The sequence below is a fragment of the Anser cygnoides genome, chromosome 2 (genome assembly GCF_040182565.1).
Source record: "Anser cygnoides isolate HZ-2024a breed goose chromosome 2, Taihu_goose_T2T_genome, whole genome shotgun sequence".
Classification (NCBI taxonomy): domain Eukaryota; kingdom Metazoa; phylum Chordata; class Aves; order Anseriformes; family Anatidae; genus Anser; species Anser cygnoides.
Window position 1 is genome coordinate 44,202,628 of NC_089874.1, and position 23,072 is coordinate 44,225,699.

At 37.5% G+C, this 23,072-nt stretch overlaps 1 long non-coding RNA gene across 1 annotated transcript; it reads left to right on the forward strand.

Moving 5' to 3' along the window:
• Window positions 1-7,655: 7,655 nt before the first annotated feature.
• LOC125184544 (uncharacterized) lies at window positions 7,656-21,439 on the forward strand. Its single transcript, XR_010829242.1, has 3 exons — window positions 7,656-7,756; window positions 9,082-9,149; window positions 19,773-21,439. It is a non-coding gene; the product is annotated as an uncharacterized lncRNA (long non-coding RNA).
• Window positions 21,440-23,072: the final 1,633 nt, after the last annotated feature.

Genomic DNA, 23,072 nt, shown 5'->3' on the forward strand with positions numbered 1-23,072 from the left:
GAACAGAATTGCCTAGAGAGTAAGGAAAGTGGGAAGAGCAGAAGGCAGAGGGAGGGATGAGTTAAGGGAGCAGTGGGGTGGGGATGTCCTTTCAGTGATGGCGAACATCGGCTCAGCTCAGCTGCAGGTGAAGTTGCAGTTTGCAGCGAAAGGAAGGAAGCCGTAAGAGTAAGGTTTATCTTATAGAGAGCGCTGGAACTGTAAGAACATAAATTTCTTGTTTGATTTCTGCTTCACTCAGAGAAACAATTCTCTTTATATCCTTTGTAAATAACTTAAAACAACAAAACAGCAGGTCCTGTTATACATCTCTTAGCTGAAACAACTTCCAAGCACCCAAATTTTAGCTATCTACTTCAGCCAAAAGGGATAATACTGGTTTTAACACAATTTGTGTTTTGTTTGACAAATAAATTGCTACTTAGCCCGTTGCATGGTCTTGGAATTTTGTGAACTAAGAAGTGGAAAATCTCTAAAATTCAGTGAGGTAGGTTTTAACGCCTCACTCCCAAAGACATTGAAAATAACAAGAGTTTTAAATTTCTTTGTGTTACTCATTATTTTAAATGATTTCCCATATATTGTTTGCATGTGACCTATATTAAATTGAGGTATGTAAATGATATTCCCCTAGGGTTTTTTTGTTTGTTTGTTTTTGTTTTAAACAAAATGTGTATGACAGCAATCAATACTTAAATATGTGAAAGTTATAGAAAATAAAAGACTACATGGAGGAATAATAATAAGAACATATTGTTTTGTGCTGAGCAGGGAACATATTGATGTTGAGAAAAGATGGTGCAGTTTTCCTGCCCTTCTGTTTTCATGGAGGTTAATGTTGCTAGCTGGAAAAAAAAAAATGTATCTGGTGATTGCAAATCTGCCAAAGCTTAGTCACAGTGAAAGAAAGACCACCTCTTTTCTTTCTCCCCTCCTCCTTCCCCTGACATCCATTCACTGTGGAGCCTTTTTAAGGTGGCTTTCACCGTCTCATCCTCTTGTAATGGAGGATTTTGCCGTGTGCCTTTGAAAGAGATGTGTATAGTCAAAATTCTCTGAGGATTCACGTACCAGATTTTCACACCTGACAGTTCTGATCATGGTTGACTGGTGTATTTGCTACCTTCACCAGAAGCAATCCCTCCCTCCTATTATTCCTCCTCTCCGTTTTATTTCACTCTCAGGAAATACAGAAAAGTGAAAAGGGAAATGCTTGGTCATTCTGCTCTCGGGATAGTTTGGGAAAAAAAAAAGAAGAGCGAGGTTGAAACAAACATTGATAGAATCAAGTCTTCATCGACTAGGTGGTACGCTGATACAGCATCTTGAATAAAAAGCAGGGCTGCTGTGCAGTGAGTGTTATTCATACTCAGCTGTGCGCATGGTAGGAGGAGGAAATTTAGCAAAAGCCTGTAACAGAGATGAAGCAATGACAGAATAAGAAAGAAAATCTATAAAACATTATTTCCTTTCTTCCCCTGTAAGATAATTTTCTGTCTGCCAAAGATGATCTTGTGAAAATATGTGAACGACCACTCCGTGCAGCTTTTACCCCAAAGGAAACTGCAAATAGGAGCTGATGATAATGATGTCCAGCAAATGCAAAAGCCTCATTTTCTGTTGCCTCACGTAACCTGTAGTGATTTATCCAAGCACATTAAATATCTTTCCCCAGTAACAAATTGTAAGTTTTTATCAAATTCTATTTTTTTAAGTTACATGTTTGGAATACATTTTCTTAAAATATTATGTCTATGTATATCCACATGGAAAATTACCGTTCTGATTTGGTATCTTATATCCAGTCACTATTATACTTGCAGGGGTAGCTCTGGCTATGCAAGATATACAAAATGAAGAATCACATCCATCAATTATGATGACTATTTCATTTCAGATGTTGAATGTTAGCAACAGTTTTAACGTGAAAAAGGGTTTGTCCATGGCTTAACAACAAGATCCACATCCCTCTGTGAGCTGCCCTGGGGTGATGCCAGAGTGCAGACCCTGAGAGGACTCAGCTGTACAGCTTTGAGCGAGATGCACTGTGCTGACCAAGGGGGGACCATCAGGGGAAGACACCTCCTGTGCACAGTTGTTAGTGTTCACAGGAGTGGGGTCTTGGTTTCTCATGTATTCTGTGCCTTTCCCAGTTTCTGATGTGCGACGGTTATTCTGTATTCCTCTGCTTGTTCTTAACACAGGGCTCCTCGTTGGCTCTCAGTCTTCACATAAAAAAACTTTTGTCTGAATTAGCATTGCACAAAATCCCAAAAGTAAAGGTCCAGTTTCTCTGTCTACATGTATTGTCAGTGGCCAAATACTATGAAATTGCTTGCGAATTTAGAAGGCATCTTTTTTCATAAGCCTATGGAAATGAATTGTTACAGTTCAATTACATTTAAAAGATCCGTTTTAGGTTGTTGGAGAGATTTTGCCTTTAAGGCAAAACTGTCTTCTTAGCAATGTTGACCTTGTTGTTGAAATCAAAATCATAAAGGTCACAGCGCTCAATACGCACTAGTAGTTCGCTGTGCAGAAAGCATCTCTTTGAAAAGGCAGCAATGAAGAAATAAGTAGAATTTCCAGCAAGATATGTTGTTGCCTTTGGCTATAGTTTATATAAAAGTACAAAACCAAACCTTTAAAAGAAAAAGACGAGTGTGATTTGTCATCATTTGTTGGTGTGAATTAGTGTGTGATTAACATTCAGGCAGCATTCATGAAGATGTTAAATGATTTTTGAAAGTGCTTTTTTGTTGTATTAACAGCTAGTCATCTGAAGCTTAATCTTGAAAGTGAATCACTGGTTATTTTCTTGTTTACAACGCTCAAGTTGTTCCTTTAGGAAATGAAAAAAAATACTGTTTGACTTAGCTGAATAATTAACAATAGCACAAATTGCAAGTGGACAACATCAGCACAGAATGAGTATTTCAACATGAATGCTGAAATTTACTATTGTGAACTGTATGGATAATGCTTGGGAATAACAACCACATTTGGGGAGACTTAATGGGATTAATCCATAAGAAATATGAGACGATGACCAGTTTTGTCTAACAAGTTTATGTTTTTCTTTTGACCAAGTACAAGTTGTGTTACTCATCCAGTAATGTGTTTTTGCAGGTTGGTGATCTAAGTTCTGTAGAGCGTGCAGCAGTGTGGCCACTTACTTCTGCATTTCTTCTCTGCATACTTAATCGTGAATTTTTTAAAATGTGTGTGGATAATTGTAATTTTATGAAGCAGAGTATTATGGTCTGCTGCAAAGGAGACAAGGGAGTTTCCTTTCACAGATACAGTGTTTTATTTCTTTAATCTAAGCTAGTTAGCATTCTGCAGCTGATGTAGTGGAGCACCTTAAACATAGTACACCCTGAAATTTACTTGGAATCAGTGGGATTTAAGATGTGCCTTCCATATCTGTCTGACAAGTATAAATATGTGCTTCCTATGCATGCATAGAAGACAACCGGCCAAGAGTTGAGTGCCTTGCCTGCCCTTTGGGACACCCAGTACATTCCCCCTCAAGGCACATTCAGCTCCTTCAGGGACACCCGGTATGATTGCTCCTTTGGTCTGAGCAGGATTGTTTCTTCAAAGAGAGAGATGTCTTTGTTATATATTTTTTTCTGAATAAACAGTATTATGTAAAGAAAAATATATACAAATGAGAAATTTCTCTCCTTACTGTGGAGACAGTCAGCAGTAGGCACTTCCTTGTGCGTTATTTACAATTCTGCTCCTTTATTTGGTTCTTTGCCCCGAGCAGTTGAGTGACTGCTTCTCAAGTAGCTGGTTTGCTTTGTATGAGCCTTTTTGGTTCTCAGATGGCACGGCTACAAAGACAGGTTACCATGAAACAAGGAAGGTGTTTATGGGCGGTGTGGTAGCTACTTCAGGCAGGTTGTCTCAAGTCATCCGTGAAGAAGTTTGTGTTTGCTCTGTCTTCAGTGGGAATGAGGTAAGGTATCTTCCAGTTACTGCAGAAGAAAAATGTTCATAGAGACGACTAGTACAGAGGAGCTAAAAAATAGTAAACCTGTTCTCTGGCTACTTTGCAATAATTAATGCAAACGTGCCTTTCCAAGTTAGGGGTTGCCAAACCGTCAGCCAACTGCTCCGTTGTGCGGTCTGAGAATCTCTCATCCACAGGGCTTAGTTTCTAATCAGTCCTTTTCCTGGCCCAGATCTTGGCTGGTATTTCCAGGACTATTTAAAAAAGTCTTGAAAGGAACTAATGTTTCAAAACCCATAGCCCTCCTTAGGAGATAATGAACATTATAGCTGCCACCAAAGCAAGCATTCTACAGTGCTGGAAATAAATATTCTAGTTACATATTCTAGTTACGTATTCTAGTTACATAGTACTGTATTAAATGTGTTGGGTTTATATTTTCATCATCTCACTACTATGATTTTATCCTCTGCACAGGAAGCTGTTACTTGCTGAAAGACATCCCTATTTTCAGTTTGGAATACATTTAAAAATACATGTAAAATCATAATATATATATATATGTATATATAAATTTTGGAATATGTTTATTTTATTTACACAAACCTGTGCTGTTCCTTCCATATTTTTTTCCTTTAAAAGTCTAGTCATTGGAGGTCTACAGAGCTCAGAAATACATGTCTACTTCCTTAAATTCCTGGGTTAGAAACTGCTATTTTAGCTAAGTGGTATGTTGTTTCATATGGTGGAGGAAGATACTCTTTTCTGTATTTCTATTTCTCTGAATTGTGAGTAATATCTCAATTAAGAATTATGCCCTTTTCAGTAGAACTGCCTGTTAAAATCATCTTCATCCTCTGAACTGAACAAATGGATTACTTTGGTTAATATAAACAAATTGTGAATGTAATCTGATAATTGATAGAAAAAATATAGCCCAATAGAAAACAAACAGAAAACAAAAATTGGCAATATGGGGAATGAGATGATTAATAGTTGATTTAGAATTGCCTCACAGTTCTTAGGAAGTGTTTGGGTTTTTTTGTTTGTTTTTTTAATGCTTTTAATGTAATAAGAGGAGTAATACTAGCAGTAAGAGTTCTCACTTGAAAGCAAACCTTGAAATATATCTCTATATATTCAGTAAACAGAACTGGGAAGGTTCTTTAGAGTGGAAGGAGGCTTATGTTTTTTTGGCTTTTATTTAAATCCTGAAGAAATGTATCCTTATGTTGTATCGAGAGGTGCTATGTGCAAAATTCTGCTATGTAGCAGGTTTGAACCAAGTGCGCCAAGAAGATATATATTAGAAATGTGCCTGGCAATGTAAGATAACATTTACAAAGTAAGGGGGAAAAAAAATCAAAACATGAGTGGGAAAAAATCAGATCTTAGCACCAGGCGTTTGTAGCCATCCTTGAGACAGAGTAATGTGATGGCCCTTTGTCTGACTGGCTAAAAATAAACGCTGTGCACTCTTTGTATGCCTCTCTCCCCTTAATGTGTGGGAGGACAGAAAAATCCCCACAGGAACAGATGCTTCGCTCTTGTCCCTTTCCCAGCACCTGCCAGTTTCTTCTCCCTGCCCTTCTCTCGGTGAAGCTGCGCTCAAGGGAAAGGCCTGGGTTTAATTCTTAAACCCTATATGATGGCGGCAGGTCTGTGGATGTGGATGAGGATTAACTGGTCTTCTAAATAATGTTATTTTTTTATCTGAATTTAAAGTTTTCAAAGGTATGTGATTGAATGTGGTTTCAAAGGTATGTGATTCAGGCTTTAACATCAAACACCCCCTTTCCCCCACCCAAACCAGAATATTTCATAGATTTATTTACATTTATTTACTCACAATAAAAGAAAATATCTTGCACCTCATGGCAAAATAAAATAATTTCACCTTACTTTGGCAAGAATCTTGACAAGGTGAAGAAAAAGGATCATAGGATTGTATTTTACTTCAGGGAAGTACTGTGCTATGAAACTCGTTCACAGCAAACCTACCTGACTGAGTAACAGTACCAAATAAAATAAAGAAAGGAAAAATATTGTTTTATTCAACATGACATGTTTATAAGAAATTCGCTTTTTTTCCTGCATTCTGTTTCTCACTGGACGTTGCTGAGTATACTTTTTTTTTTTTTCCCTAGTTGTTTACAAGATGCCGTGTTGCATTTGTGTTTAAGATGATGATTTATGGTGGAAACTTGCTGACCCTCACTGTAGGAATACAGTAACTGTATTTCAGCCACATATTCCTAAGGTTTTGAAACAAATATTAATGTTTATTAACACAATGTTCAACGTTTTGGAAAGAGATTAACAGCAGCACTTCAGCTGAAGAGTTTGTCTGGCTCATGTCATTCAGATTGCATCTGAAATCTCTGATTGCTTTGTTTTGCCTCTGAACAGACATTTGAAATGCCAGTCGGGAACATTAGGGGTGTATGCATAGGTATATGGATTCAGTGGCGGTGAGACACATCGTGGGGCTGATTTTTCTCTTGTACTGAGTCAAGTGAAACCTCCTTTATGGTAGATATATTGCAGCAATGCAAAGTAAGCCTGAAAGAAGGATTAATCACAGAGAGTTTCTGCAGGCTGCTTCCTCTTATTCATTCATTTCTTCGGCACGTGAGGAACACAGAAGCCAGATACAGTGCCAGGAGGACATCCATCACGACAGCAGAAACGGAGTGAGGAAGGAACACTACGCTGCTTCCTCTGCCAGGCAAATACAGATCTCTGTCTAATTACATAGTCTGATTTCAGGTATGTGTTACAAATTTCCAAAATATATGATAAAGCCTGCAAGTTGTAGCCATAATAAATTGCTTTAAAAATAAACATTTTGTGGTTTCATATTGTGGTAAATGTATGCAGTCCGCATATGTGACTTCAGTAATATTTTATCTTACTTCTGTAGGAATAAATATTTCATATACAGTATTCTTGTTATGTGGTTATATCCAGTACCTACATTTAAATTTGAGCAGAAGGCCAGATTTTTAAAAATGTTTCTCCATTTAATTCTTTTCCAATATAACCTTTTTCTTATTCTACTGTGTCTTTCACAGCACTTTTCCTCTCACCATTCTAATTAATCTATAAAACATAGGAATGTCCCTCATTTCCTTGTCCACCAAGTCACTCTGAGCCATTGGCGTCCTGGAGCTTCTTGTGCTGTCTTTGCATTGTGATAAAGTTCTTCCTGCTTCCCTGTGTTTTGGAGCCCTTTTCTGCCCTCAGATTTTTCTTTTTTTAATTCTTATTTTTAACATTTATGCAGATAGTCATGCTGGTCTCCCCTTCATGATTGTGTCAAAATAGAGCCTGCTGTCCAAGCAATTGCTCTCGTTCCCACTCCTAGACCACTGCCCTCCCTCAATGTGAAGGAAGCACTAGCTATGTGAAAGTGAAGAGTTCATTCATGTAAGCGGCAGGCTTCCTGAAGCCTTGCTGTCTGTGCAGTATCTGTTAGTAAGAGTGACTCGCAGTAGCAAATCTGCAGTGTGGAATAGAGCCAGAGAAGGAACTAGCCTAGTCCAGGCTAGCTTGGCAAAATGGACTACGTAGGGGAAAATTGGAACATGTGAGGAATTAAGATAGACTGTGTTTTTATTTGTAAGTAAAAAAAATAATTAAAAAAAAAAGCAGAACCACTGACAGGTGTTCAGTCAATCTTCATTTCCTGCTGCTTTAATTGCATTTCTTCTCATCTCAGGCATCTGTTAGGAACTCTGCGATGATGATACCAGTCTGCCATTACTATATTAAGGAGGTGTTTCTTCCAGAATGGTAAGAAGCGATGTAATTCTCACAGTAGAGTCGTCACTAAACTTCAGAATCATTGCGGTGACTCATGGGGCTAAGATTTCCAGCAAAGCTGTCAGTTCAAACTCATTGAAGACCCAGGCAAATAACACCACAATCTTTTCAGTCTTTTTTGTATGTCAGAGATTGTCATAGAAACATTAAGAACTTGATATATATGAGAAAGTTAGAATCTGTTCTGTGGAAATTCCGCATTCCTGAAAGACAAATCAGTACAGAGGCAGTAAGGAGAAAGACAGCGTGGTGACCCATGGGATTAGAAGGGTACCACATGAGATAAGGAGCATAGTTGCACCACACAGTGAACTGTGATACAGAAATAACTGAGCTAACTGCCACTGAAATATTTCCAGATGTGAATCTGTGCAGTGACACTAGTTTGGCATTGAATACATGTTGAGAAAGGCTGTCTGTCTTGGTGACGGGGCTTATGGCTTGAAAGGAATGTGCTAGCACATCTACACAGCTCCTAGAACCAGAGGTGCGTGAGTACAGAGTATCTGCACTGTGCTGCATTGACTAGCAGGGTGTCCTGATGTGCTTGGACCTTTTCACATCACGTACCATGCTGCAAGATAGATATGCTGTAAAAGTTTGACTTCATTACCCAGACAAGATGAAGAGTAACAGCAGATATGATTTCTTTCTTTTAAGATATACCAATAGAGAGAGATAAAAGCTCTGTTTAAACTAGGGAACAGAATTGGTATAAGAGCATAAGTCATAAGCATAAGACTGACTAGGAATACACTGAGTCTAGAAATTAGAAGACTTTTCTATGAGGGCAGAAATGCTCTGGGACGGCCATCTGATCGAGCAGTTATTAAAGGGGATTTGGTCAGTTTCTGAAAGGGATTAAGTGATATTACTGCAAGCATAAGACTGGATCATTCACAGTGATTCTGGAGTTCCCTTCTGACCCTATGTTCTCGTGTTTCCTGGTTATGTTCAAGGGGCAGAGTCAAAACTGAATTCCACTATTGAATAATCTGAGAATAGCAGGGTCCTAATTATAATCTTAATAATCTTCATTTTACATATATTTCAGTCATTGTACATATATTTAATTTAACAGAACTGAAAGGTGAAAGAAGAGGGTTCTCTGGTAATCAGACTATACAACATTAAAAATATGTTGGACACTAGTCTTCTTCAGTTGTACAGTTCATGAGACAATTTTGTTCATTCTTGATTCTCTTTAAGTAATAGTGAGAGAACTGGAGAGGTCCTGGACAAATTTCTTGTAAAAATATGCCAAATGGTGTAAGTCATTATTTCATTTATTCTAGTCACGAGGACTTGAGAACTGCTGAATTCAGCCAGATGAAAAGCCCATGTAACCTAGGATCCCATCTGAGTAAGTAGGTATTTATTTCGTAAAATAAGTAAAGTTTTGTAAGGAGGCAGTCGTGCTTGCAGTGTGTTTTTTTTTTTCTATCATGTTCTTCTAGCCTTCAGTGGCTAGGAGTCTCTTTTGTTTAATAGTTACCCTGGACTACTGAACAGAACTGCTGAATTCATGAAGTCATGATTTTTTTTGATTCATGTACAGTTTGGGCCTTCATGATATCTAGTGGAAGTGAGTTCAGTTAGTTTATTATTACTAGAAAAATGTTCATGCCTTCCAATGTTTTTATTGTGAAAGCTAGTGGATAATTGTTCCCAGTTCACCTTTTCCATAAAATTAGTGATTTAATACATCTTTATCATATTTTCCCTTACTTTTTTTTCTAATTCAACCACAACCTTTTTGATAATTGAAGGACCAAAACTGCATATGTTATTCAAAATTTGTCTGTGGCCTGAATGTATACAGGGCAAAGACTTCTTGTGTTTGTTCTCTGACAATTTTTAGTAATTTCTAAGTATCTGTTTGCCTCTTTAGGCACTGAGATATTTCCAGATTTCTTTCCTGGTGATGCTGACTAATACCACATGTATATACATATGTGTATTTTCCCTTCCTCTCTTAATGTGCACTACATTTACTGATACCAAATAGCCTCTAGCATTTTATCACCATTCAGTATTGAACCATCCTCTGAAGCTTTTCATAGCCAGCTTTAGGTTTCCTCAGGCTAATAATTTTGTGTCATCTGAATTTGTCTTTTTGTTATTACTTGTCTAGTTTTCATTTATGAATATGCTGAAGAGCCCAGATTTCTCATAGCTTGGTCACTGTCAGTGAATCCCGATGCATTATAATCTGTAAATTTTTCTCTGTGAAGAATAAAAGCAATATAAAATCTGACCTATTAAAATCAGTTTCTTCCTTTTTTTTTCCTTCTTCCCAAAATAAATCTTTACTTGTTTAGTTTTATTTTTTATTAAGTGCATAAGTAGATGCATTTTTAAATTCATTTTCAGGATATAGTTCTGTTTTTCAAAGGATTTACAGGATAATGGGAAAATAAGACACCAGAAATTCACTGGTATTTGATGATTTAATTATCACACATGTTGAGTTTAATGTCTCTAATTAACATTTTTATTTAATCTCAGTAGGAGATTCTGGCACATATGGACAATCAAGAGTGATTGTCAGGCAAGAGTATGTATATATTAAAAACTGTTCTTTTTATTTTATTTTGTTTTATTGAATATGAGCATGTAAAGGTTGTCTTTAGAAGACTGGCTACAATCTTCTATTGGCTTAATCCACTATGCTTACTTATTAAGCTATGAATACCTGCAAATCCTTTAAAGGATTAACTGTATCTTCCTGCTAAGCTTTCAAGGCAGTTAAAAATAACTGCAGGCTGATTCTACTGACACACTAAAAATTGGACCTACTCTACATTTTATGTTGTATTTGCTGCCGCTTTGACAGATGAAGTCCTGTCTGTAGCTGCTGAAAACTGCTAGGAAGATTCAGGTTGACCAAGTACTCTTGAAACCCTCCTTATAACTAGCAGCCATTTTCCATTACAGCCTGTAGAGAAGCAATGTTTGTTTGTCTCGTGAAAAATGCCAGTTACCAAGGACATATAAGGTGGAAACAGAAATTCAGCTTCATACAGATGTGTGAAATAAAGGTGTCCTTCTCTGTAGGAAAGGCCAGGGCTTACAGAAGTTGGTCTGACCAGTTACTGCAGCGCAGTCCTTTGTGTATGGTATGGCTTTTGCTAGCTCCTGGCATTGACCTCAGAAAATGTAGATCTTTTCCGCATTTGTAGGATTATTATCACATTCTAACGCAGTATGAGCATGTGTTCTGGATGCTGCTAGATATTGTTAGGAAAGGAGCCAAACAGACAAAATTCACTATAACAGAAGACTTAAAGGAATGTGCAGTTTCTCGTGGTGCTCCAGTGAGCGCGTGACAAAGCAGTACATGGAAATGTGTACTGTCTGGCTCTTGGCTCTATAATTCCTGCTGATTGTCTGGCAAGAAGAGTCGGCCATCCCTTTCTTCATAAGTCAGAAAAGTTATACTGTGAAGTACATGAATATGGAAGCTTTGAGACAAGGCTTTTTGCAGGAGTGTTAGAAGAAAGCAGTGTTTGTGCCACTTCTGGTTCCCTGGGCTCCCTTGAGCCCTAGGTTTTAGGTCATCAGGTGTTACTTTTTCTCCCTTGGAACCTGGCCTAACGCTGTCACATGGCAGAGGGATGTAAGCCAAATTATTCCTTAGCATGACATAAAATATATGTGCTAACAAAACTAGAAGGCTGCTCTTCATAGAAGATGAGGTTTCTCTTTGGAAAAAGCACTGAACTCGAACTACATGATTTTAGCTCAGAAATGAATAGAAACAACTTTTGTTGCCAAAACGAAATGAGACATGCTTATCTGTGGTGAGAAATATAACTTGCTCTTGAGAAACTGCCAATCTATTACTCTTCATAAGTGCAAACATTCCTACCAAAGACAGAGGATGAGCAGAAATCTTAAATCGGGACACTTGCTCCCCTGTGCTAACAGTAAAGCCCTAAGAGTGCTTGCTGTCGCAGCATGGTTCACCTCATTTGCCAGATATTTTCTCTCTAAAGTCTCGTAGTGGTACAACAGAAATTCTGGGTTGTAAACCAGTATCGTGCATGCTGGTACCTTCCTTCTTGGCAAAAGACAGAATGCCTGAGTGTCTTCCTTAAAAGATTCCATAGGTTCCTGTAAATAAATTGAAGTTAGAGTGTACATAGCAGCTGAAACTGGCTCTAGTAATTATAAGAAATGAATGAGCATAACACTGCACAAAGCTACTTTGCTCCCAAATTATTTAGCTCTCAGGCTAAATAATACTTAGGTGGAGGCAAGAATCCTGTGTTTGTTGTGATATGGTGAAGGAAGAATATTGAAAACCAAACACAGTGACATGTAGGTATTCACGGCGTGCAACTCTGTCGGCATTGCTTATCACTTATTACAGCTCCTGGCTGTAAAGCAATACATAGGTCATGTCTTGACAGCTCTCGGTCAGAGTACAAAGCGTTGACACAGGTACAATAGGAAAACTGGATTCATCAACGCTGATTCAACTTTCAGTCCCCAGATTTTTATTTATTTTTTTAATGCAGAAAGGCTGATGAATATGAAATGTTTAGAGAATAGCTACTCCAAAAGCTATGTACTAGTTAGTTACTTAATTGTTATACTGTTTATCAACTGAAAGGCTGTAGATTTACCTGCTTTTGTAAAAATGTGAGCAAGCAAATACTGCACAATCCAAGCTGAAGGATCTAGCTCAGATACAGTAAGTAATATAATCTCATTAAAATTAATATGTGCTACTATATACCTAAAATACTTCTGGAGACTGATTAAAGTTTGTACTGAAGCAACTTCATGCTGAACTGAATTGGAACAAGTTTTCCTTTCTACACATTCTAGCTAGGGGAAATCAACAAACACTGGGTGACTGATAACATTTTACATTCGTATTTGTAGTCATTGCTTGCCAATGGCCTTAGCCTGCCTGGAGAAGTGCCATGTTTAAGCAGATTCATTGCTTGTGATATTTTGATATTTCATCTCTTTAGTCTCTTAGCAGTAGCTGCAGAATTCCTACAATGCACAGCACTGCACTAGGCAGGCACCAGCTGACACTGAGTAACTGGGTAGATTATTTGGTTCCACCTGTTTCAATGTCAATTGTTCTAATTAGGCATTTGTTGCTTAATGTGTACTTTTGTCTGAAGTTGATGAAAAACTGTCAGGTTAAATTTTACGCTGTGCATTTTGGGGGGAGAAAATGGACTTTTATAAAATGCACTTCCTAATATAAACTATTTAGTACTTTGGTATGAATAGAATCTAGAATTTTTATGATGTAGATAAGGAACCCTGTGGAACCCGAGCTTGTCAGATTTGTGTCAGAAACTCTCTGGTTCCCTGCCAGCTCATCTACCCATCCGTTTGGCAGGTTGCCCGTCCTTCCCAAACCTGCAGCTGCCTCTGTGTCAAGGATGGCAGCACTTCCAGGGCTGCTGGCTCCACAGCGGGTGGCTGGGTGGACCTCCTCTCAGGTGCCACCCAAAGGGTCCCCAGCATCCTGGGGTGACGTGCCGTGCAGACAGCCTCCAGGCAGGGAGCTGGGCCAAGGAACTTTTGGGTCTGGGGATTGTCTTGTGCCAGCTTTTAGTAGTTTTCTGAGGAAGAGGTTTATCAGTGGACATATCCATTGCTGTCACTAAGGAAGATCTTGTATCTGAGAAGAGGGGTGTATGCATTCAACGTGCCGCTTTGTAGCAGTCTTACTTTCATGGAACATGTAGAAACGACACAAAATGCAATTGCATGTCTAGAAGAATGTTACTTTTTATATCATAATTTGGCTTCTGACAGAGCATTAGATTTTGCTTGGATCTTGCTTTTTTTTTTTTTTTTTTTTAATCCTAACAGACATTCCTGTTTCTCCTCAGCAGTATCTTATGGACTAACATGCACTTTTTAAATCAGAGATTCATGGTAGTTGATACACCATTTATATTAATAATGTGCTGTGGAAGGACTGTAATGATAAATAAAAACTGACCTTAATAGATTTTCTCCTGTCTTGTCAGTGCTGAGAACAGTACAGTTTAATAGCACAGAGCAATGCTAGTGAAATTTTGGGGACCATAACTTTTCGTGTTTGTATAAAAGTAAGTACTACCAGATGCACCTATAAATTAAATAAATAAATAAATAAATAAATAAATAAATAAATTTTACTGAAGTTAAGTAACAATATTGAGAGACACAAAATTAGTGTAATGAAGCAACTATGATACAGCAAATATTTATAGACTGTTGTCTGGAGGTGATACATTTTTTATAATTACCCTCAAGGAAATATAATAAAGAATTTTTAATTAACGCAATACACTAGAGCATAAGATAATGCATCTTATAATTAATTTGTCCATTAGAAGTGATGATGTTGAAAAAGATGAGATTCTGACAGATCTGCTCCATCTTAGTATTAATTTGCATCATATATTGTCCCAAAAGTTATTAGGTCCATTCCTGAAGTTCCTCATCAGGCAGAATAATGGGTTCAGAATCTAGATGGATAATCTTTTCGCTTTATGTAATACTGAAAAATCAAACCCTGCCTTCCTTGGTTGGAGCAATGACTTATCTAAATCAGTACAGTTTGAAGGATGGAAGCACTACAGTTTAAAAGTTAAGTTATTAGTTCTTGTGTTTCATAGCTAATGTGATATGCTGGAGTGGAGAGGGTTGACCTTGTTGTGCATTTAGCAGATGCTTTCAATAAGTCGTCAAAAATGAAACCAAACTCAATCGATTTGAATCTGTGCTACCCCAGCTTGATGTGTATTGAAAGCATTGGACCTGTGCTAATAATGAGAATGAAGCAGAGATAAATCATATCCACTGGTTCTTGCTGAAATGATGACAAGTAGTTTGCCCTTGATTTTATTTCTTTTGTACCAGTCAATATCAACATTTTGCTAATATGTTTCTCACAAACCTATATACCTCAACACTTACAGACTAAAAGTAGTTGCATAGTTGTTTTCTGCCTGCAAACTTAATAACAACATGACTGTATAAAACCTTATCATGACTGTCATGTTTTCAGCTACAAACTGGCATAGCTCCAACTGCATAGCTGTTGACTTCATGAGGATTTAGATATTTAAAGTTAAGCATGGGCCTAAGTGCTTTGTTTATGTATCTCTCTCTCTTCTTCCTCTCAATATCATATGCATGAAATTTAGCTCATGCCAACATACAAGTGAACGTTCAACAATTTCTATACATTTTTTGAAGACCAAAGTGTGATTGATTTGCTCTTGTTCCAAGCCTAAACAAAAGGCTGGTGTAATGACTTGGTATATCCACCGTGACTTCCACCGTAGTGTGTTGTGAGTCCTGTATGTGTATTTATATATATGTATGTATGTATGTATGTATCCATTCTCAAAGGCAATGTATGGGCCTCTCATCTGACCAAAGCCTCTGTAATCAGATAGATTGCATTTCAGAGTAAATCCTTTCTAGCGTATCTGCTCCCAGACTCATGATCTTTTGCAGCAGATGTAAGTGAAGTCCTCTTCTTTTGTGGCTTTTGATTTAAATCGCTTGATGTTTTTCAAAGTTATTAATACTTGTTTTTTCATTGTGTTTTAGAAAGTTTACAGTAAAATTATTAGTAATAGTAGGAAAGATTTAGAAAGTTAATTGCATAAGAGCTATTTTATAGCCTGAGACTATGTCATCTTCTATACAAGACATAAACGTTCTTACACAAAGTATACTATAATTATGGCTGTAGGCAGTGGCTTTAATAAATAGTGTAGGTCTGTCTAATACTTAATAAACTAAGAGATTTTACTGGAAGTGTAACCTTATATTTCTGTGATTTATTTGCCTTCTTCCCCAAAATAGTATTCATCTACAATAATACTTAGCTGGGCATTTATGCCTGACTAAACTAACGAGTGTGATATTAGACTGTCAAGAGATTCATGAATGTATTCAAATAAAAAGATTCCTGAGTGCTTTAATTGTCTTGACAAATCAGAGGCTAATTGAAAATATTAGGAAAGATTAGAATAAAAGATGTTTTAATCGTATTTCCTTAGATTTTATATCCTAAAAACATTGATAGCATGTCCATGTATCTCTTCATATTTTTAGTATTTGCTAGATATACTGTAGTTTCTCCTGGCATATGTGTCCCATAAGGCAAGGGACAACGGAATCAAGAAATAAACATATGACCATGTCACAAATCCAATTAACTCTGACAAGGCTAGTAAAGTCAAGTGAATAACAAGCAGTGGTGTCTGGAAGCAGCTTTGTATTTCAGATCATACTGGAGATGGTAGGACACCAGCTGGACAAAGCAAAACCACTCCAGGCAGCTGAATTTTCTGCATCCAAGAAGACCATCTTATACTCTGACGAGATCACAAGCACTGTAATATTATCAAGTGTCAGCTCTCATCTCCAAGTGGTAGAGAGGACAAGAGAAGCATTCCCCTCACAGAATGTAAAATATGTGCTAATGTCACTGCGAGGTAATGCAGTGAAGCAGAAACCACAGTTAACGTCACACAGCCTCTCCTCCTGAACTCCCAGCACCATGTTTGGTTACGATAATAGCCTCCATTTCAGTGCAACAATCTTCAGACAGAAATTCTGCTGAAATACTGGTGATTGTCTAATCCCGGGATCTATGCATGTTAAAAGCAGCTTTCCTTTTTCTAGCTGTTGGCATGTAATTACTCTGTGTCCCATTTAATGAAATTGAATGGTTAAATGAGTGCTTCAGTACTTGTGCTTGAGACTCAGAAATGTGAGTGAATTTCTCATCTTGAGTGTAGCAGTGTCAACCTAATGATACTCCTTTGATGTTAGCAAAATTATGTGGATTTAGCCTGAGTTGAGAATCCATTCCCTGACCTTCTGACTAGAAATCTAAATTCTTCATTGTTTCCATATAGAAAGGAAATAAATACACCATTTACTTTATTTTCGTAATCAGTCAACACTATATTACACTGGAAATTCTACAGCTTTATCTCTCTTCTCACTCAAACCTAATTCACAGTCATGCAGTACCCTCAACTAAAACACTTGCTTTCCATTTACACTGGAGTAATGTAACAAATAATAAAGACCCATCAAATATTACACATCATTCACAATTATTACTGTTAACTCTTGATATTTGCAGCTTATAATAACCTATTTTTTCTAGTTGTCAGAATAGTCAAACATATAATTTGACTCTAATATGGGCCCTAAAACTGTAACCAAGAGCTATCCTCAACTTTGAGATGTAGGAAGGAATGTTTCTTTTGGAAACAGCATGGGAATTGAGGTTAGATCGTATCTTGCAGCTAGTTTGTGGCTGACTGGTGTTGGAAATTTCCCATCGCTTTTCTTATTTTCTATTTGATTGAAACTTAAATTGTACTAATTTCAAAAAATGTTTCCAAAGGGAGATTTCTCAGGTTTAAAATAGGTTTTCTAGTCTATAAATAAGAAACAAATGCTGTGACTTTGTTGTTTGGTTATTATATGATTAGATTTGGAACTGAAATTGTCCTCTCCCTTAATCCCATATTTCTTGCCCACAGGGTACATGTTAGCATGCACTGCATCTTTTGAATCTTTCTTCTCTGCAACTGAGCTTTGTTCTCACATAGAGGCCAGAAAGAGTAAAAACAAAAGTTTTTCTGGAATTCTGTAGTGTTCGTTTTCTGGTTAATCTTAGTGTTGGTCCCATCTTTCCTGACACTGAGAATTCAACAGGGGGTGAGATGGGTAAATTTATTTTAGCTGTCAGGATGTTCTCAGAGGCCACAAAAAGGAGTAAGGAAAGAATAAATTATGTGTAAGGTTGCTTCTACAGATATTTAAAAATTAAACATTTTGTCATGCCTGTGCATTTTTCTAACTGCACTGAAACTTGATCTTCTTGCTACAACTATGGACACAAATAGAATTTAGCAAGGGATATAGGCTGTACGTGCAGCACAGGCATATGCTGACATATGACTCCCATATGTCAGTCCGCAGAGATTCTACAGCTCCTGAAACATGTTTAATTCCTTAAATAGATTTCCATCTTTTTAACATTTTGGACCATGTGACTATTTTCATTATGTTTTTTACCTCCATCCTTTAAGGCTGCATTCATTTATAACTGACTTGGATTAGGCAAAAGGACAGACAGAAAGAAGGTAAAACACCTTTCAGAGATTTCTATTACAGTCAAATATATTTGGAACTTGAAAGGCCAACATGAACTGTTGAAACAAAATCAAAACTGCATTAATCTTTATAAGTAAATAAATCATGATATGGATGGAGATTTTTGTCCTGGATTCATCCAGGGTCATACACAGTATTTTATTTGCAAGTTAAATTGAATCAGTTTTTAATTACTAATTGTTGATTAATTTACTCAGCAAGTTAAAATTTAATCCAAAAAAGATAAAGCCTTTGTATTTAATAGCGTATCATTACATACGGAAGTTTCAACCTGAACTGGAGGCTGCCTGAGTCTTACAGTCTTACACAGAGTTTAACCGTAGTAGCTGCCAATAGTGTATTTCCTGTTGGTTTTCTCAACAAAAAAATTGGGTATCTTCATGTGATCTGCAGATGTGCAGTACGAAAGCATTTAGATGCGAGTTGTACAGAGGCCTACTATTTTAGGCAAAAATGGATAAGCAAACCTTCTCTCTCTTCAAAAAAAAGTTCCATCAGAATAGTCTAACATCTTTCAGCAAATTGTGTGACTTATAAAATATACTCAGGCTTACATTCCTAAGCTCATAAAAGTTTTGGAAGAAAAAATATTTCAAGTTTACTTAAATGCCCTTGAGAATTAAAAAAAAGAAAAATAAATAGTATTTGTCAGCAAAATACTTAATTTGTGTCTTTGGAGAAAAACAAATTGCTTGAAATGTCTCAGGAAATAAACCATCTCTTTCTGAATGCTTGGAGCAATGCTAAGAATAATAACTACCATAAATGTATAATTAGTAAGAATTTACTTATCTTTTCTGATTTATAGATTGCTCCTGTCTGGAGATATAAAAGTTTCTCAACAAACACCAGCTTCCTAACTGTTGCAATAGCAAGGACATTGAGTGTTAGACTTCCTGCAGTGTATGTATGAGCTTAGGCTGGCACGGGAAGAATTAAGACTGGGCTAAAGAACCAGCATTTGCTCAAGGTCTCTGATTCAACACACGTACATTCACTTTCTATTTCTGCATCTCAGGGTCAAAGTACTCTGCAATGTGGAAGGGCATAAAGTAGTGCTTGGTGCATTGGACAGTAGTCAAGCAGACATCTTACTATGATGAATAAATCAGTTCCTGCTAGTGCTAAAAGTCACTGATGTAGTGATAAAATGATTTAGAGGCCTGATCCTTTTCCTCTTAGCAGTGTCACACTGGAAAATTTGCCCCCTGTGAATTAAGGATTGGGCCTCAGTGTGCTTCTGTTGAAATAAATGCTCTTCTTGTCAGTTTAGGATTTAAGTGGAAATTAAAGTTTCATAAGCTTTAGAGTAGCCTTCTCTACAGAAAAGTAAATAACCCAAAAAGTACAGTGATATGCGTACAGTTTTCCTTCCATGACCACGTTGATTTTCAGAGAATTGTAATTAGATGCACAATTGTTTTCTGGATGACAATGGAGAGGGGAAGTGACAAAGATGGTGTAAAAAACATGTTTCATTTCTTACCTTAGGAAAGAAAGTCTGACAAAATAACGCAATTTGGGTGAGCCCAAAACTTAAAGCTATTAACAGAAAAAGATAATGAAGCTATCACAAAAGCCAAATGGAGAGAATATACATAAGAATTGCCTACACAAGCAAAATCAGAGCCGAATGAGGCAAGGGGGCATTGAAAGATGCCATGAAGGAGTTATTTATCAGGTACTTCAACGTGAGGAAAAAAAAAAAAAAGGAACATCTTTTCAAAAGGAGAATCAGAAATTTCTTGGGGATATTGTAGCACTGTTCCTCTAACTGCCTTAAGCTCCGCTGTTCTCTCTTTCCCAGTGGTACCTCCTGCACCTAGAAGCTCTGCATCCACTGCTTCTCTTTCCACACACCAAGGATGCTGAGGTCCTATCAGCCTTGGCTTGTCTCCTGGTATCGTCATCTACATTTGACTGTGAGCAAAGATGTCATAGTGGTAAGTGTTGCCTTAGAGGTATTCTGCCTCTCCTTTTTGTCTGTGGAAACAAAGTGTAAGAAGGGTTTACTCAGGGTATTTTTGGGGTACTGCTGCTGTGGCTGCAGGATGAATTCTAACATTCTTCCCCTGCACCACCAAGCAATGCAAATTCCAGCATCAGTGTGAAAAGCAGGATCAGGAAGGACTAAAACAGTGTCTTTCAGAAACTGCAGGAGTGAGAAAAGTTAGAGGACTCCCACTTTTATGTGGGGAGTGAAGGCTGATGTGAAACTTACCTACATGAGGCAGACGGAAGGGGAGCATGCTGCTCCCTACAAGTCCCGTGGTTGAGGATGTAAAGTTTTGTGAGATGGCTGTACCTCAGGGAGTTTCAAAATGTGCACTGGAGATGTGTGGTGCTGGGCCAGCCTCCACCTGATCCAAAATAACCTGTGAGAATATACGAGAGATGTGGGGAAGCTCAGCACCAGCTGTTTACAGCTATCAGTCTACTGTTGCTCCAAGCGAATTGCTAAACACAGCCAACGCTGTTTTATTCACTGCTCACAGAAAGAACAAAAACTATAATAGTTTGCAGTGCACCATAATTTTCCAGGAAATATATTCCATAGCACTCTGAAGGCACAAATACTGTATTTAAATGAGATTCATAGCAGTATATTTTATTGGCTTTGAGAGGTAGATTCAGAAAAAGAGGATTACAAAACTGAGACTAATAGCTGCATTCAACATACTTAAATTTACACTAGTTTACATTTTAAATAAGAACTCCATCTGTGGGGAAAATATAGTGCCTAAACATGCCTTATTTTATTAAATAGTGCCACCTAGGGGTTAAGCGCTTTTTAATGTTAGAGGGGCAAGGGATGGGAAGCCCTATTAATAGCAGAAGATGTATTACATAAAATGATCTGTATTTTGGAATTTACTAGGAAAACAAAGTGCTGCCGAGATTTCTATATGGTTGTATCCGGATAAAGAACTGTAACTTTTACAGTTCCCTTTGGAGCTGGCTATACTTTTCCCCTTCTTCCTAGCCTAGCAGTGGTGGGGGATGTTGTAAATCCTGATTTTCTGCTCTATGAGATAGGTTTTGCTGTATGTGAGCAGCAGAGAGGTTATCTGCTGCTGCAAGGCTGGGTAGGAGACTGCTGTCTTGCTGGTTTTGAGTATGCAAGAACTTAAAGTCTTTAAAAGTTGCTTGCTTAGTGAGGCCAAAATCAGAGAGGAAACCCTGGCCTAGTTAACCTCATATACTAAAGGAAGGTACTGCATGGGAGAGGAGTGAGATGTTGGGACTACACTCTGGCCCTAAGCAGACATGATTTATTCCTCTGAAACTGCCTTATTCCACTTATGCATTACAAATTACAGTTGGGTCCTTTTTGCTTGTTTTGACATAACCTAGAAATAGGCAAAAGAAACCTAGAAAAATCTGCCCATCTCTGTTCCATGCTTGTTTTTTTTTTTTCAAACGGAACTTTCAGCTAAAAGCCTGAATTGGGACTATTTCTTTCCTGCAAAAGTAAATATTTTAAAAAAAAAAAAAGTGTGGTGTTTTTTTTTTTTTTTTCCACACGTTTTTTATTCTCTCAAAGGGTATTTGAGTTTATTCGGTATCTTCCACAGCAGATGGCGTACCTGTCTTACTGAGCCCAGTCACAGGTTCTATTATCTGCTCACTTGACAAGATCTACTACACCTCAGGCAGAATGCAAATTGTATGTACATGCATTCAAGAAATTCTCTCCCCTACCCTTACAGGAATATAGTGATGTTATCATAGTATTCATTTCTGAAGGAAAAATGTCAATGACAATTTTGATTGCATGACTGTGTGCTTGAACTGCAATGTTAACAAAGGGCATGTGTCTCTTCCCTTCCTTCAGTACCTTTCATGCACATAAGCAAGTAAGATCTGATTATTAATAAAAGGGGGAAAATTATTTTCTTTGTGACAAGTTCCTTTTAAAAAAATCATCCATATTGATAAATGGGGAAAAAAAAATCAAGCCAGCAAAAATATCTGTGCCTTAGAAATTGAATGAATATTTTGATTTTGGAAATACAAGCCACAAACATGGGAAAACAATGCTGGAAGTATACCAAAAATTGCTGCAAGTACCCCTCAGGTAAAGAAGCCCCGCAGTAAATTCATAGCATGATGGATAAAGCAAATTACTTTGACTGTCCTCTAGACATCACGTTGTAGAAGAGATGAGAAGCTGGATACCAGTGCTGCCATGCTTCAAGCTGAATGAGCTTTGACAGGACTGTCAAAGAAGAGGTATAGTAGGGAACAGCGAATTCATCGTGGTGCCCATCTATCTCGGAGCAGCATGCCCTGGGACTAGCAGGCTGCTGTTTTGGCACTGGTGACGAACACAGCAGCAAACCTGAGAGAGATGTACGTTCACATTAGACATTCTTACTCTGGCAGGGTGGATTTTTGGCAACTTTCTTGTTTTAATAATAGTCAGAGAGAATGCACAGTTACACTAGTAGTAAAGTGCTTTTGCTTTTGTAGTTTCTACTGCTGCTTACCAAGCCAGAATATACCAGCATAAATAATTAATAAGGCTAGTAAATATATACGCACATCAGGAGGGCTTGCTATTACAACTTTATTGGCAGTTGTTGTCTAATACTGGTACGGGCTGACAGCATGGGCCAGCCGCTATTTCTCACAAAAGAAATTCAACAAATTCAGAGGCTTGGAATAAAATGCTTATGTATATGGACTGCAGGATTTTCTCGTATATGTGTACACATGTCCATAACAAAGTCTGAAGATCAGGGTAAATTGAAGAGGATTTGCAGAAGTTGTGATTAACAGAACTCATAAAACAGAAGTTGGAATATTCAGAATTTTAACTACAAAATAAAAAATTCACCCTGATCTTGAAATTTCCAAACTAGCGTTTTCAAAAATTTGTCAGTTTACACAGCTTGGCTCCTTAAAAGCAGTGATAGTCTAAAGGTGTTCAGAGCTGGTGTGTCTACATGTGTGCTTATTTCTTTCCAGCTGTATCCCCTTGTTAAATAAAGTATCACCTCTCCTTACAAACCATGCCTCTCCCATGTGTGGAACAGGAGAGTTAAGAAGAATAAAGTAACTGGATGCTTATGACAAGAAGACCAGTAAGAAATCATGCTTCCAG